The sequence below is a fragment of the Callospermophilus lateralis genome, unplaced genomic scaffold, assembly GCF_048772815.1.
Source record: "Callospermophilus lateralis isolate mCalLat2 unplaced genomic scaffold, mCalLat2.hap1 Scaffold_1583, whole genome shotgun sequence".
NCBI classification, from domain to species: Eukaryota; Metazoa; Chordata; class Mammalia; order Rodentia; family Sciuridae; genus Callospermophilus; species Callospermophilus lateralis.
Window position 1 is genome coordinate 43,559 of NW_027512686.1, and position 16,735 is coordinate 60,293.

Consider the following 16,735-nt stretch of genomic DNA (forward strand, 5'->3'; position numbering starts at 1 on the left):
TTCACCGTATCAAGTCGGAGATTTTAAAAAGAAGAGGAACAACAGGGGCACATTTAATTCAGCTGATTTTTAAGAGACATATAATACTCTTACCAGGCACTGAGGTACTGAGCTAGACTTCTCAGTGATTATTTGACATATGAGTGTCTTTAAGTCCACTTCTGGGTTTCTAATAACCCATACTCTGAGTCTAACATACTAGATATTTTAAGTCAAATAAAAATTATCAAATCCCTAGTGTTGGTTTTATGGAAAGAAATCATACCTTGATACAGTGATTAAGTACAAAGGAGCAAAAAAAGAAAAGAAAAGAAAAGAAAAGAAAAGCAAAAGAAAGTAAATACAGCTTACTGAACTCAAGGATGCATGGACTCATGCCAAAAATTCTATTGGCATTTATCACAAGCTCATGATGCTTCATTTGTTTGTTAACATATTCAATTAATATAAATAAATTTAGTGCTAGCCCCCCCCTATTTCATACATGTTAATTACATTTTCCCCCTAACTTGACAAAAACAAAGGATAAAAGATGGTCAGGAAAGAAATTATAGACTCAAGCACCTGTGGGGATGTGTGACATCATCAGCAGGACATTCCAGGAATGCAAGGAGAGCAGTAAGGGAACCTCAAGAGTCAGCAGCCAGGAGTTGACTCTCACCCTCTGTTTAGCAGCCAGGTGTCCATGTGCAAATTACTATCTTTGTGCCTCAGTGTTTTAATATATAAATGTTCCAAGAATGAAATAAGAAAACTTTTGCAAAATGACAGGAACAGTGATTAGCACTGAAATATTTGCTACCGGTGCTACCAGCAGTGGCAACAGCGGTACCATTATCAGCAGCAATAGCAACACCAGCATCAGAACCCACATCACAAGCACCACTGATAGTACCACCAGTCCCACCAACACAGGCACCACAATTCCCAGCATCAGTGTCACCAGCACTGGAGACATGAGAACCAGTAGCACCTGTTCCATCAATAGTACCACCACCAAAACAATGACCTACACCACCAGTACCAACACCTCCAGCAGCGGCACCTGTGCCACCAGCTGTATCACCAGCACCATGAAAATGAGCACACACACCATCAGCACCATCAGCACCAACACCAGAATAACTACATCTGCACACCAGTGACACCATGAATACCTGTGTTCCCAGCACCACTACTAGCACCTGTGCCACAAAACCCACCACCAAAAAAACCAGTACCAATTGCACCACTACTACAACCACTACCACCACCAGCCCCCACATCACCAGTCCATCCCCAGCACCACTGTCACCAACCCGACGACTCTCAGCAGCATTAGCAGCACCACCTCCATAAGCACCAACAAAAGCGCCAGGCCCACCAGCAGCAGCAGCAGGGTAGGAGCCAGCAGCAGCCAAAGCTATCTCATTCATAGCAGGACCACCAGCATCAGCATCACCATAGCACCAGCACCAGAAGCAACACCACCTGTGCCACCTCCAACACGGGTGTTATTGGTAGATCCAGTACCAGCACTAGAACCAGTACCAGAACCACCAGCACCCCCAGCAACTGCACAGACTCAATGTGCAGTACCCAGTTCATTCCCCCAGCAACATCTCCATTAGCATCACCAGCACCACCGCTATGACCGCCACCAGCCCTAGTGCCATCAGTACTATTACAAGAGCACCGTGAGCACCAGCACCACCAGGACCATTCCTCCAGCATTACTAGTGCCACCAGCTCAAGGACCAGCACTACCATGGCAACAACATCACGTTCAGTACCACCAATAGCGCTGACACCATTACTAGTATCAGCAGCACCAGAATCTGCACCACCGGTATCAGTACACTGTTCGAATCAGGAACATCACTATAAGCACCATCACCAGCATCACCAGCATCACCAGCATCGCCAACATCGCCAGCACCATCACCAATATTACTACTAGGACTAGCACCAGTACCATTACCACAAGAACCACCAGTGCTACCAGCACTAGCGTCAACTATAGCATCCTTAGAAGGAGCACCATCAGTACCAGCCCTGCAGCATCACTAACAGCATGGACACCACCCAGGAGGCCATAAGGATCATGAAAATAGGAGCACTCTCATGAGGGAAGTGCTGCCTGGACACTTACATCCCAGGTGATCACCAGTTCAGACCGGCTTCTGCCTCCTCCACTGACTTCAGAGGGAGGCACTTCTGGAACTGTGTGGGTCAGAGAGAAAGAGATGAAACCCTCTTTGCATGTAGCAATATTTATCCAAAAGAAGACTCATTGTTGCTTTTAAAATACATGAAGGAGCTTCATCATTGACACATTACACACACACGCACACACACACACACACACACACACACACACACATTCACAGATGCCTTAGGTAACGACCTAATGTACACACACACACACACACACACACACACACACACACACGTGCGTGTATATATCCCATATGTATACATTCACAGATGCCTTAGGTAACAATGTAATGTATATTGCATGAAATTATAAAATATTTTGGGTGAGATCATCAGATGATTTTATTTTACCTGAAATTTTAAAACATTTAAAACCTCTCAAGAGGTAATAAAAATGAAACTTATTTGAAAGGGACATTGTGACTGGTGTGAAGGCTAATAAAATATGGAAAATGGATTCACCAGGGACGCTGGGAAACCACTCCAGCATGAACCCTGAACTGTGGCTATTCCAACAGAGACATGAGTTTCAGAACAACAGTGGCTTTATGGAGGAAGGATACAGACTGGGACCCTCCCATCCTGGTAGGAGGTATTTATAAACCTCAGGCAGGCATCGACTTTCACACTTCTGCTGAGAACTTTCCTTTAGTGAACTCAATGACACAGCTAGCATATAAATTCTTTGAAGGTGGGTCTTTGTCATGCCCATAGCTGTATCTGCAAAGTCTGCAAAGTGCTGAGCACACAGTAGACACTCCTGAATACGTGCGTTGTGAACAAATGAGCAGGCTGTAGGCAGGCACCGGCCCCCATGTCTCCTAGTACCTGCCACATGTACCACGTGCACTGTGCCAATCAAACGGCGTCACTAAAATGTGGAGACATATCCTTGGACTTTATCTTGACTTAGTTAGCTCCTAAAGTGACATGCTTGCTGTTTCAAATATTCTATTAGTTAATATTAATTAATATGCAGATTATGAAAAGGAAAGTTTACGTCCCCTCAGCTGTCTCAATAATGTGATGCTGGGTATGCATTCCACTTCTAAGTCTTAAAATTAGGATAATTTTAGGATCATAAAGCCATTTATATTAATAGTTACCTTACATGGAAATTAATAACAATAATTCTTACTTAATTGAACAGTTGAGAAGCCAAAATATAATACCCATCAATTGTTTGAGCTCGTGTGTGTTCACTGAGCTCAGTGACAGAATGAGATTTCCTAGCAGCAAAAATTCCAAATGCCATTGTTTTGCCAATTTGTCAATGTTTGTTTTAAATGAAAACAGCTCTTCCCTACTAACAGGGTAATGATGTCAGATAGTAATTATAACCTTAAATGACAAAAATGTATTCACTCAACATGCACTAATGATGGTCTAGGAGGGATTGAACTCCTGGAAATGTCATACAACATCAGAGTCACTTACATGGGTTGACTAAAGCCATATGGCAGATTTCATTAGAAAAGTCAGATAATTGTGACACTGCATTATGGATATGGAGTCCCCACTGGGCCTGGAGACCAGGGCCAAGGGAACTGGAGATGCACACCCAGGGACATCTCTTCACCCATTACTCAGAAAACAGAAACACTAACCTGCCTCTTCAGTTCTTACTTTTTCTGAGGGTAAACTGGGTTCTCCACCTCCGATTTTGTTACTGGCTACAACCCGAAATTCATATTGCACCCAGGGGTTTAACTCCACTACGGTAGCTGTGTGTGTTTTCCCATCGATGACCTCAGGCACTACAAAGGAACAGTTCAGAGTTGTCAGAGTCTGTGGTGCCCAGCAAGGCCTTGAAATCCTTTCCTAAGCAGGGACAGTGGTTGCCTCTCCCCTTACCTGTTGTAACAGTTTGCCAGCCCACAGAGAAAGGTGTCCTTGCTTGGATAGTGTAGGAGATAACCGGACTGTGGTTGTCTGTGCCTTCTTTCCAAGACAGCTGGGCTGTGGTGTCTGTGATTTCTTCTACCTTCACATATCCTGGTGGTCCAGGTGAACCTAAAGAAGGTGAGGACGCATACCACTGTCACCCACTTCCACCAAAGTGAAGAGTATGTCCCGTGACCACTTCAGTACCTCCATGAGGTCCCCGTTTAGAAAGTGCTTAGTGACAAAGGCCAGGTACCTAGTAATAATATCCCCTGACACATATTTCCATTGTTAGATCTTAAATCTGGATAGAAGGCCATAATCCCCCATGCTCCCTTGTGACTGTATGTAGGATTCCTGTTCCTTCCAAATGCAGTGCCCCTGGCTTTGGATACACTGACTTTCCCTTAAACCCAGTGGTTTACCTCTGTAGTTCTCAGCTTGTTATCTAGTGATGTTTTAATTCATGATTCACTCTGGTCATTTTCCATCCCAATAGCAACAGTACTCTGGACAGTAGCCTAGGTTGGCAAATTTTCTCAGGAATCCTGAATAAATAATCCTGATTCTTTTAGAAGGACATACACTCACTTGCACGCGCACACACACCATATTCTCTCTCACGCACGCACACAAACACACACACACACACCCCATATTCTCTCTCCTATTTAATCCATATGCTGATTGATGATTGATGGCATGCTCAAGAACATATCAGCTTGGCAGCCATCCCCGTCACAGTGAGAGCTATTTGAAGGGCAGAGTCAAGAATCTTGTTTCTCTGAATTGACACTCATCTGAATTGTCGTATTTGCTGGCAAGAGGAGGACTCAAATCAACACTATAATTTGCATGTTCACATTCCCTCTCATCACGGCTCTCCCTCCAGTAAGGAATGATCAGCTAAGATGTGAAGGTAGGAAATCCAGGAGGCGTTCCTGTTACCTCTCACTATGAGCTTGGCGGCAGAGGAGACACTGTCCACTCCCGTGTGCACCATGCAGACGTACTTTCCGCTGTGCGTCAGCTGGATGTTTCTGATCATTAGATCACCTGAGGAACTCTGTTGGGAAAACCGGTGATGGACACACCGCTATTTTTAAAACACAAAGAATTTTGGAGACTATGGCCCAGAAACACATGGCGACGGAATCTGTATTTAGAGTAAAAACTAAAGTGGGACTAGACAGAGGATGCAAGAAGGGAATGAATGGAAATAACACCAAGTTAAAAACCATACATGACTGCAGATAAATATGTCTGCAGACAAATAAATGACTAGCTTTCCCCAGGGGCATTTATGGTTTCAAAAATAAATGAGGGCAGAGATTATAGTCTCAGAGTCTATTTACTTCCACCAGGGTGACACTTATTTTATATCCACCGCTCAACTGTTTTCTCTGGTTCCAACCCCACTGCAATTATCTGCCTGAGAAGAAGCAGAAACCATTTAGGTATCTAATGGGAAATAAATGCAGCGCGACACAGGGATTACCACAGTTGAACACTGTTCTAAACACATTGGAGCTCAAAAAGACTAATGCCATTTAATTCCTCAGCTGCAGAACTTTAGGAACAGTCAGAATGAACCCCCTCAATAAGAAGAAATGGAAACATTTTAAACCTTAAAAATATCAGCTATCCATAAAGACATTTGTGGGTGTCCCTCAGCACCAATTAATGGAGCAAATATATTTCTAAATGCTCAACTTTAAACGGTCTTCATTTAAAGAGAATATAAGATCATGTTCATAAAATGACTAACTGCAGGTCGGTTTCATGCATTAGTAAAAATATAGATTGAAATAAAATAATTTGGAAAAGCAAAGCCCTTTGAAAAAGATTAGCAGTTGATGCCTGACCTGGTACAGGACACAGGAGCATTTATCTTGTTAATTAAAAGCGTAGCTTTCCTCTTGGGTTTTCCTAGAATATGTTGAAAGGGGATCTGTTATCCTATTTTTAGGTAATTTCCTAAAACTACCTACAGGGTACTTCCTTCCATATTGCTCCCTGCCCTGAGGATTCTTAATAGGCCACAGATTCTCTGTTGGTTGGATCATATGGCTTTGGATGGAACTTCTTGAGCACTGGGAGAGACCAGATGTGTGCTGATTGATGGCCACAATTAAAAGATAATCCTGAAACTGTGAAGTTTGCAGATTTTACTTTCCACACTCTGAACTTTCTTCTTTTCCTCCCTCCCTCTTTCTCCTCAGGGTTATTTAGAAATTTATTCCAGGGATGAAACCCTCAATGCTTGCTGACCATTGCAGGTTTTCTGAGTTCCATATAGTAACAGGAGGGTGATTATCATTTCTATAGAAATCTTAATTTTCAGCAAAAATCTGTTGATGTTAAATGCCACCAAGACATTGGGGATGAGGCTGTTATTCTCCCTACCTTTATTTCTTACTTTGAAAACAGTTGGGTAAAAGAGAATTATAACAGGGCTCTCCTGAGTCTTTAGATATCTGCATGTACCATTTCAGCACACCGCTGGTCTTGTCTCTTGAAGGAGTAATGGAGAGTTTGGTATCAGGATGTGGCTTCTATTGACTTCAGGTATAGATAGCGGGAGAGACAGAAATGCTCAGCCAGGTCACAGAAATCAAACTATCTTCCTAAAGAAATGTAGGTTTATGTTCAGAGGACACACCATTTCTAAGTATACGAGTGTACCACAGTGAACCTCACCATCATGTATGCCACAAGAAATTAATTTTTAAAAATAAGATAAAATAACTATGGGTAAATGACAGAAAGATCAATAGAGAGAAGGGGCTGGGGAGAAGGAAGGGGAAGGAGAGATACTGGTGCCTCAATTAGAACAAAATATATTCCATGCTTGTATAATTATGTCAAAATGGATTCTACTGTAATGTATAACAAAAAGGAACCAATAATAAAATTAAATTAAATCTAAAAAAATGTTGGAAAAAGAAGCAATAAACTAAGTCATGTAGAAAATGGGAGCCACTGATTTTTTTAAGCACCAAAATGTTGTTAAAGTAGATAAATATGTAAATGGAAAGTAGAATTTAATTTTTGCCAGTTCAGTAACATGTATTTATATTGTACTTTTCTGGCCCTTTCTATCTCCAACTCATCTATTGTCTTAATGCATCGCTTCATAGAAGCAAGATTCACCTTAACAGAGGTTTGCCCAATCCTGCTTAAGCCTTCAAGGGCTAAGACCTGCCTGACACATGACCTTTGTTCTCCAGGATGTAAACCCAACTCAGGGTAATAAGGAATGTACATGTGAGGCAGATTCCATCTGCAAACCTGGGAAGTTCAACTCAGGTCAAAGGACATCACATGGCACACCATGTGTGGAGAGCTGTAAAGCAATAGAGATGAATGTTTTCAAGTTCTGCTGACAGTGTGGAACCTGCTGCTAGGAGGAGTGTGAATGGGTGCAACCCCTCTGGAGAACTGTCCAGAAGTCTCCACTAAGGCACAAAATAAGCATCATCTATCACCCATTATTTCACCCCTAGGAATGGACTTATCCTGCAGAAATGTGTGTGTGCATCGACCACAAGATTTACACAGCTGAAAACCAGAGGACTCAATGTCTGTCTCAGTAAAACTCATCAATAAATAAGTGGTATAATCATTTACGGAAATACTATTGGGACATTAAAATGACAAAACTATGTACATAGATCTATGTAGCTGCATCTAAACAACCAGAGAGAAAAGAGAATATTGGTCTCATCTCACCACCCAAGAGAAGGGAGCTGTGGTGACCTGGGAAGGAATAAGTACTCTGGATTGAAGCATCATGGGGGATTCTAAAGTGCAGGTCATGCTCCATGTGTTCCTCCTGTGAAAATCCACTGGGCTACTTGGCAGGCACACGTTATCCCATCATTTCTTATCAGGATGCAACTATTTCCAGACATTAAAAAAAATTCCCAAAGGAAGATTCACTGATAGCAAACCCAACTCTTTTCCACATCAGGTTGTCACTCTTGGAGAATGTAGTTGTTTATTGGGTAGCTGGGATAAAGTGGGTGGGACAAGACTGCCTGGGAAAATCTAAGTAAAATTTGTCAAAATGTAGTAAACCAGTAGGTCTCCTCTAAATAGGTTTCTCGATATATTTATTAATGAGATAGCATAATAGATATATTTAGAAGCATTTTTCTTTAGAGTATACAGCAATTCAAATAAAGGAGATTATAACACTAATAACTTTCAATAAATTGTTAGGCACACTAATAATTGTTTGAGTGAAAAACAGCTTGGTGTTTCCTCTCTGTTAAATTAGTCTGTAGTATTTTCCTAAGTATTCTTCCCCTCCCCACCTCCTTGAATAGATTGGACCATATTGGCAAGATGGGGGGCAAGGGGTCAAGTTTCTACTTTCTTTTTCTTTCATCCTGATTTTCTTTAAAACCTCCCTCTAAAAACCTCCCCCAAGCCATGCAATTCTAAGTTTTCTAGAAAGCAAGCCATTTTTCTAAGCTGCAGGCCACAGGTTTACTCAAAATAGGAGATCTGGGCCGTGGACAAGGTCCATTCCAATGATTCATACAGAAACTTTTACAGCAGGAGAAAAATCCCTAAGTGATACAAATTCGAGTTCCTTCTTAAAAGCACTACCTTTTTAAAAATAAGATAATTCATTCAAAAACTATTTATTAAGCAACTACTACACTTCAGTTGCTGGGTATACAATGATGAGGGGAGAAAAAAACAGTCCTTATGTTCACTGAGCTGACAGCTGAGAGAGGCAGTCATCAAACAATGACATAAAACAATGTCAAATTACAGTGTAACTTAAGATCAGAAAACACAGAAGAGTCTATGGTTTTCGAGGGTTTCAGTGAATGAACCGACGGGCCCAGGCATGCGATGTAATCAGAAGTCTTGAAAAAAGAGGGTGAAGTGGTCTACACGGGCACATATCTACATGCAAAGCACTTGAGGACACAATCAATTTGTTTGACTCAAGAAGGGTAGGGTAGTGGCACACACCTGTAATCCCAGCGGCCCAGGAGGCAGAGGCAGGAGGATCATAAATTGGAGGCCAGTCTCAGTGACTCAGTGAGAACCTAAGGAACTTAGTGAAACTTTGTCTCAAAATTTAACAAGTGTTTGTGTGTGGGGTGGAGCATTGCAGATGAAATTCTGTGGTTCAGGACCACTGGGTTCAATCCCCATTACCAGGGGGAACAGGGGGGTTGCTAAAAGGGTTTCAGGAATAGGGATGTCAGGAATGTAGTTAATCTACAAACTCTTTATCTGTCCCCCAAAATTAAAAGTTCACTATAGTCAACATCAAATGCATAGTTACATCAAAATGACAGTAATTTTTTTTCCTTTTTGGGCTAATTTTATAATTTCTAAGTTTGGCTAGAATCATTTACCCCTTTTTTCATGCTGGGGATTGAACCCAGAGCCTTAAACACACTAAGCACACACTCTACCACTGGGCCACATGCCCAAGCCCTAGAATCATTTTCTTATTGAAGTATTTGTTCACCTAGTCATACACATTTCTTTTAGGAAAAAAAAATACACATTTTTGAAACATGCTACAGGTACAAGCAGCAAACAGATTTATAAGCCAAATCATCTTTGACATGAATGTTAAGGGAAAATGTAGCGTGTACTGAATTAAACAGAAGAGGATCTTATTAACTTTTCCCCTGTATTTTCTGAGGTGATGACACTAATGAAATTTGGGATGCAATTTAAAAGCCACTCTGCACTGAAAGGCAAGCAGTATGTGATGTGATAACCCATGCCAGGAGAAAGTAAATGAACAGCCGATCATCACTAATTACAGGCGGGCTCGAAGCACACTGTGGTGTCTGCCATGTGCTAAGAACCGAGGTGCAGTGCAAACTTCGGAATCGGGGAGCGTCTTCCATGTTGCCAACAGAGCCTCAACTTTGAGTGAAACAGATTATCACAAATACTAATTCCTTAGTAAGCACTCTCGATATAAATGCTGCCACTGGACTGCCAAGAAGCATAATTTCCCAGTATAAGGGAAAAAAATACATTTTGATGGCTATTTGGAAGGCAAGGTTGACTAGGCGGGCCTCCTCCTTTTTATCACTTTATGCAGTCTGTGACTGCAGAGCCACCCAAATTAATCATCGGTCCCTTCACAGGCCTGCTTTCCAAACCCTGACACCGCATGTAAATCACACCCAGGTGCCTTGAAAGCAATCGACCTATAGGTTCCTCCTGGAATCTGGTTGGTGCTTTCCTTTGTGAAGGTCCCCAAAGGAACTGATGGTGACATGACTCGCCTCTGCATTTATGATCAAGCAATTTAAACCTTGCCCCCACTCGCCCTGGACAGCCTCCTCAGGGTCACCTTCCTTACACACATACTCTGCTCAGGCAATGAATAGAAACATAGGCAGCCACTGAAGATGGAAACAGGACCAAGCTGGGACATTGTGCTAATTTTTCTTACTAACAGTGGTTACAGTCACTTGGTTGTCTGAACAGGTGATATTTAAGGCAGGTAAATGTCATCTGTTCATATCAGAATTTGCTTGACTTTCTTTTTTTTGGCAGGGGGAGGTACTGGGGATTGAACTCAGGGGCCCTTGACCACTGAGCCACATCCCCAGCTTTATTTTGTATTTTATTTACAGACAGGGTCTTTCTGACTTGCTTAACGCCTGGGATTTTGCTGAGGCTGGCTTTGAACTCACAATCCTTGGGTCTTCAAAGTGCTGGGATTATAGGTGTGCCCCACTGAGCTGGGCTAAGAATTTGCTCAACTTTCTTTGGGAGGGGATGTCCTAGTGTGCCTCACTAGAAGTTGGTGATGTCAAGATGCTTTTACCAGAGACTTCAACTCAGTGTTTTCTACACTTTGGTCACTACAGTTACATTTACAGCTTTATATGACACATCCTATGAATGAAAGTTCTGTTATTCACTTGATGTTTTCTTAAACTGGTTAGCTTTCTTTAATTAATATGGAAACAGATAGGGAAAATGTATATTTTTGACCTAAATGGGAGTTTGCTCACCAAAATAAGTTAATGGCAGAAATGAACACAGTGAGTAGAAAAAAATATGAATGGACACTGTCCAAGATAATGCATATGGACAGAAGCTGAATGGTGTTAAAGTCCCTGAGCCAGAGACCTTTGCTCTGCTAATTAAAAAAGGAGATTGGCAAGTGTTAGACACTGTTATCAACAAATTCAACACTATAGTTAGCCACTATTCTGAACTTAAACTCATGATTGAAAAAAAAAATTGAAAATGGATGGTTTCTATGTCCTATTATTTAGAGCTGCATATCTAGGACCTAAATCCTATCATTCTCAATGCTGGTTGTGCTATAAATTTACCTGAGGAATCTTTAAAAAGTACCAGAAAAGCCTAGGCCACATCCCAGGATAATGAAGTCAGAATGAACTGGAGACAGGAGACCCTCTAGGTGACTCTAATAAGCCATTAGGGTGCAAAGCTCATTAAACCTCCTGGAATTTGACGTTCCTAATCTTCATTCCTCTTGGAAACAGAAGGCTTAAAATAACCACTCTGATGTCCCCCAACTCTGAAATGCTATAATAAATAAATTAATGAAATAATTATTAGGCTGGGCTGGACATTGCTGGACACAGGCTGACAACAGCACTCCTATACAGAGGGTCCTCCTGGGAGGGAGGCATGAAAACTAGCGTTAGTGAAGCAGGCAGAGTGTGTCAGGTTGGGGCCAACTCCCTTGATGTTGCCTTGTTTGCTGTGCTCATTGTAATTTAGAAATAGTCACCCAAGTCACTCAACAGTGATAAATTTCTATAAATGCACATGGAAACTTACTATTACTCAACCTGTACCACTCTAGGATTTCTGTTGATGGATGTGATGATTCTGGCATATTCCAAGTCAAGGAGCTTATCCTGGAGAGTAAATTAACTCAGGGATCAAATCTCACTGTTTTGTTTTTCCCTATAGCGAATGAACAAAGTGCACTGAAAGCAGATCTGTCCCTTGTAGAATGGTATGGCTGTGTGGAAGAAAGGGTCCACTGATGCAAAGGAATAAAAAGCTATTTTCTCATGGCCACATAAACAAATTCTGCTGAGTTCCTTAGGTTTACTTCTGGCACCAATTCATTTTGCTATGTAATCGTTTACCCCCAAATTTAGTAGCTTAAATTAAAAAAAACACTTATTGTGCTCAGGAAACAGCAGAGAGGAGTGGAGCCAGCTCCTTAGTGCTGCATAGCTTCTTGGGGAGATGTACCTGGGGACTGGCAAGCTCATCCACAAGACGGGCAACATGGGGTTGGCCATTGGCTGGGACTTCAGTGGGACTGATGGCTGGGCACCCTGGTTCCTCTTAAAGTGAATCCCTGCACACTCTACTTTGGCTTCCTCATAGTCTAGTGGCTCAGTTTCAGAGCCATTGTGCTAATGGAACCAGGTAGAAGAGCATGTGTTTTGGGGAGTTAGCCTCAGGAATCCGATGGCACTGTTCCTGGGGTTCTTTATTAGTCAGGGAAGTCACAAAGGTCTTCTGGGTTTCAACAGGGGAGGAATGGCTTTATTGCAGGTGGACAGGTGTTTGTCAAAGTCATGCAATAAGGAGAACTCATTGTATAAAGCAGGCTGTGGCCACCATCTTTGGAAAACACAATCTGCCTCACCACAGGTTCCTTCCACACCTGCCGTACAGCCAGTGCTTGGGACGGATGACCCACAGGGACCACAGAAACAGGTTTCCATACCTTCCACTATAGCTTTGGGGTCTCTCACATGGAGATCTGAAGGAGAGAAAGTTGTCACTTGTGGCTATGTACTTGCCAAGAGTCACCCTTGTGGGCTGGCCTGAACTGAATGTGCCAAGAACCTAGAATAGGTTAAAAAAAAAAGAAAAGAAAAAAAAAACAACAAAGAAATAAAAGCAAAACCCTAGACTAGACACCCTTTCTTTTAAGTCAGAAGCCTGTATATGGACCAGATAAAGGACTCCCAAGGGCTCAAAGAGTATAAAATTATACCCTCTCCCAGGAGAGTTGCTCCCAAAGAGATCACAGTGTTTTCCTTACAATTGCAGTCGATTATATTCCAGCCATTTTCCAGATATTTCAGAAGTATAGATTTTTCATCTCCAAGTCATATTGAAAAAGATAAAATAGGAAAGACTAGGTTTGATATTAAATGTGACTATCAATAGACTTTTTTATGATAAAGAACTAAGGTTGGTATAAGAAAAAGGGATTGAAAAATCAGAGTGTTTCTATAATAATAATTTTTTTTGTTGTTGAAAACCAACCACTTAAAATTTCTGGTGTTGGAGTCTAAATTTTTAAATCACCCCAACTGATCTATTAATTCTTTACTTGCATGTCTATGTTCTAATCAATTAAATGGGTATAATTAAATATCACATCTTATACAGTACAATGATTTTCTAAATTAGAACATAAAATATAAGCCAACCTGATTAGAAAATTGGCCAGTTGCTCTGACTTCTGGTATCCAGTCACCATATAAGGAATTTAGAAGTTGCCACTCTGTCTTAACAACAGGCAAAAATCTAAACACACTTAAAAAAATTAATTCTTCTTAGCTACAGCAAGGAATATGGTCACAGGGCAGACTGTGTCCCTCAGCACTGGAGATGTAACTGGGCAGATGCAGAGATCCACATGTAGAAGGCTCCCTGGAAACCTCTGCTGGAGTAGGAAACCTGGCTGTTACTGACAACCTGCAGGACAGGCTGAGGGGATAGCTCTGGGGACCCAGTCATAGAGGGGTCCCCACAACCTCAGCGTTACTTCCAAGTCTACTAAGTCCTTGTAGAAAATACTGGAGAAAAATTCCACACAGTTCTGGCAGAAGCAGGGGAAAGGAACATCCCAGATTGTTTTACTCTCCCTTAAAAGGTCTGCCTTCAGGAGCAAGTAGCCAGCTTGGTATGATCAGAGCCTAACCTACTAGGGGGAGGAAATATCAAACTCCACCTCCTCCAGCCATCCTGTCCCATGTTAAGAGGGTGGGGGGAAATGGAAAAGAACAAGAGAAGTTTAGAGTCTAGGGGTGCGGGCTCACTTAAAAGATGGAGCCCTCCCTCCCATATACCTCGTCCATCGGTCTCTTATTCAAGGCCTATTGATCTCATTGCCATTTCCTAGTACATCATATGTGCCTTTCACCAAAGTTACAGGCACATAAAAAGGCAAAAATCCAACCAAACAACAAAATAAGGTTTGAACAGGCAAAACAATCAGGGTAGGAGTGATGGTATGATCAGACTAGGAATTGAAAAACATGATAAATACTAAGTGCTCCAGTGGGGAAAAAATAACCACAGGTGAACACAGGAATGCTGCAAGCAAACCAATGGAGATGTCTGGAAAAAATTAGAAAGAAAAAGATGCCAGATGAGATCATTGAGAACACAGACAATAACAAGAGCTGGCGAGGATGAGGGGAAAAGCACACTCAGATTGTTGGCGGGACGGCAAGTTAGTGCCATCGCTTTGCAAAGTAGTATGGAGATTCCTCCAAAGACTAGAAATGGACCACCATGTGGCCCAACTGCCGAGGAATGAAACCACTGTGTGACCCAGCTGCCCCACTCCTTGGTGTTTATCCAAAAGATCTCAAACCAGACACTGCAGTGATACTGCCATTTCAAAGTTCACAGTGGCACAATTCACAGTAGCCGAGTTATTGAATCAGCCAGATTAATGGGTCAAGAAAATATAATATATATATATATATATATATATATATATATATATATATATATATATACACACACACACACACACACACACACACACACACACACACAATGAAGTTGTATTTAGCCTTGAAGAAGAATGAAATTATGGCATTTCCTGGTAAATGGATGAAAATAGAAACATGATGCTAAGTGAAATAAACCAGATTCAGAAAGTCAAAGTTTGAATACTTTTCTGTAGGTGTGGAAGCAAGAGCAAAATAAAGGGGGAAAAAAAGATGAAGGTGGATCTCATAAAAGCAGAGGGAAGATCAGCAGAGTAGAGGAAGGAGATTTAGGGGGAAGAAGGAGGAGGGATAGGAAGGGAGGAAATGTGGAATGAAACTGACCAAATAATGATGTGTGCATGTACAAATACAACACAGTGATTTCTACTTCTATGTATATCTATAAAGCACCAATTATAAAACATAAATAAATAACTAGAAGGACCTGTAGAGTGTAGCAAGGGAAATGGGGAGGCAGGAACAGAGGGGCAGAGTAAGCCCTGGGCACTGAAATGGAGCCAATTATATTCCATACATGAATGTTTATGTGGAAATAGTCCCCAATATTATGTGCAACTATAAAGCACTAATATAAATATTATGTAAAAAAAGAATCTCCAGAGACTAAAACACTGTAACAGAAGTGGAGAAACCTTTTAATGGGCTCATTAAAGGAGAAACCAAGCTGAGCAAAAACCTCTAAGTCCGAGGACATGACAATAGGAGTTTAAAATCACAAATGGACTGAAAGGAAACAGAACCATTTCCAAAGACTGTGGCACAATTACCACAGGTGCAGAGTATGTGGGATGGAAACAGCAGAAGGAGAAAAATGTGTGAAGGAACAGAAAAAAAAATACGTGTTTGATATGAGAATTTCCTCAAATAAATTTCAGACACCAAATCGCAGATGCTTTGTAAAGGCCAGCCCCAAGCAGGACAAATGCAAAAACCCAAACACACCAAAGTATGACTGGGCATATCCCATCCCAATGTTAGAAACCACAAATGGAGAAGAGCTCGTTACCTAAAGCACTGAGAGAGAAGCACTGCTCTTCAGAAGGACTCCTGCAGCTAGTGAAATTATTCTTCAGAAATGAAGGACCAAAGACTCTTGGGACAGAAAAAAAAAAGGAGACCTGGGCATGGTGGCGCACGCCTGCAATCCCAGTGGCTCAGGAAGCTGAGGCAGGAGGATTGAGAATTCAAAGCCAACCTCAGCAACTCAGTGAGGCACTAAGGGACTCAGTGATACCCTGTCTCTAAATAAAATACAAAATAGGGATGTGGCTCAATGGTTGAGTGTCCCTGGGTTCAATTCCTGGTACCCCCTACCCCTGAAAAGAAATTGGAGAATAGGGCTTCAGGAGACTGGCCTTGCAACAAAGGCTAGAAGTTCTTGACAGGGAAGGAGAAATGTATATCAGTCAGAATTCTCAATGTACAAAAAGACAGGAAGAGTGCCAGAGAAGGGGTCAGTGGAGGCAATACAAACCCTTATTTTCTTCTTCTTATTAATTTATTTACAAATAATACTTTGCACAAACTGACAGAGACCATGTATTAGATTTGGTGTGTCTATGTGTGTGTGTGTGTGTGTGTGTGCGCGCACACACACACACAGTGGTGCTTATATGTGCTCCTGTGTAAGTAAAATGAATGGCAATGACACAGAAAAAGAAAGGGAAATACTAGTTTTTTTTTTAATCATATGGTACTTGTGTTATTAGATTTTATTATGAGGTACCTTTTTTATAAGCACTACCTATGAAATGAACTTGAAAATGATCTCAAAGCACTCTGGAAATGGACTTGGATTAGTTATGTCTGTACATTGCAAACTTTAGATCTACCACTTAGAAAAAAGATGCAGCATAATTGATATGTTGTTATGGGTCCTAGTCTGCTGGGTTTAT

General features: G+C 41.5%; 1 pseudogene; it reads right to left on the bottom strand.

Annotated features, from left to right (window-relative positions):
- LOC143640268 (contactin-3-like) overlaps window positions 1–16,735 on the bottom strand; it is a 76,497-nt pseudogene that overhangs the window by 13,525 nt on the left and 46,237 nt on the right.